Raw genomic sequence first — 1,651 nt, 5'->3', positions numbered from 1 at the left:
TCTTGAGTCCTTTTTCCTGAGTTGCGTTCCCCAGTTATTTAATATTAGTTTTGTTATAGAACATCTGTTTTGGATAAGGTATTTTCTTCCTCTGCAGTTTCATAATAATTCATAATTTTTAGTGTTATCCCACTGTTCATATGTACAGTTTAGTGGTTTGGATACAAATATAGTAAACATGAACTCATTACTCATTCCTTGACCTTGAAGAAGTCACATGAAGCCCTCTGAATTCTATCTCATCTTCTGTAAATTGGAGATGATACTATAAAGCCAACTCCACCCACCTCACAGCTTTTCCTGACCAAGTCAAATAAGAGAAGTCATGTGGAAGTGCTTTGTGGACTATCGGATGAGGTGGTATCAGTACTAGGAATTGGGCCTAACGACAGAGTTCTAGGTTCCTGCTGTAGTCCAAAAAAAAAAAGAGCCGCATTCTGTACTTGACAAATGTTAATGAAGACTTGATCTGTACCCCAGACAGCTTCTTCCTGGGATGCAGATTTGACTCTGACATGGTTAATCAGAGGCTCCTTTTCTTTCCCCTAAAATTGGGGCCTTGAGAACCTTTGCCTGCACCCCGAAGCTCTAGACCTGCTTGTGGCCTATGGACAGACGGCAGATGCCTCCGTAAGGTTTGGCTGCTGTCTTGAACAGGCCCTCTGCTCCCTCCCACAGGGGTCAGCTGTGGTCTGAATTCTGCCCTGAGTTTGGCAGCCTTAATGGAAGGCCTGTGACCTTGTAAGATGAATAGAACCATATTAACAAAGGAAGTTCGCGGCTCTTCATGTGGGCATTTTGACAAATTGAGGGTCTGGAGAGAGAGGGGCCTGTGTAGGAGGAAGGAGCCTGGAGTTGGAGAGCCGAAAGGAATTTTTACAGCCGCCTTGCTTATCTTTGCAGAGTGCTGTGGAGAGCAGGAAGAGGAGGGGAGGGGAGGGGAGGGGTGTCACCGCTGGCCTGGCAGCCTTTGCTGTTTACAGCCCCAGGCATAGAAGTAGGGCAGGGGCAGGCAGATGAACAGAGCCTGTGTCTGGGTGTATTTCTAAATAGGGGGACAAACTCAAATATCTACAGGGACAATCAGGTGATACCAATGAGTGAAGCGGATTAGAGACAGGAGAATTGTCCTTCGCTTAGCTTGTAATTACATTTCCTAAAAGAGTCACTTATTTTGCTCCCAGTTAAAAACAAATTATTACATTTTTTTTCATGCTTTATTCCATGCAGGTTTCCTACGGTGGTTTTTAAGTTCCTTTTTTCAACATAGGCATTCTTTGCTTACTAAATGCAGAAAGCCATCTTCATTACCCTAAAGAACTATGCCTTTCCCCATTTTTTTTTTCTTGAAACAGGTGGCTTGCTTGATATACCTTTCATTTCTCCCCACCTCCAACCCCCCAAAAAGAAAGATAAGGTATAAGAAATTTTTTTCCTGTTTATCATAAGACAGAAAAACAGTGCAGGAGGCGTGCTAAATGGAGCATTGGCCCTGGAAGGACTATTGGGAAGTAATGGTGTGGTCCGGCTATGGTGGGCTGGGGCAAGAGGGGCAGCTGGAAGCAATCCCATTGCCATGCAGGTACGTGGGCCCTGTGTTATGTCTTTTGATCTTTCAAGAGAAGCTGGGATTCTGAAATTTTGTGTGGAC

Source organism: Puma concolor, chromosome C1 (genome assembly GCF_028749965.1).
Source record: "Puma concolor isolate L17-30 chromosome C1, mPumCon1.1.hap2, whole genome shotgun sequence".
NCBI lineage: Eukaryota > Metazoa > Chordata > Mammalia > Carnivora > Felidae > Puma > Puma concolor.
This window is presented reverse-complemented; position numbering follows the sequence as displayed.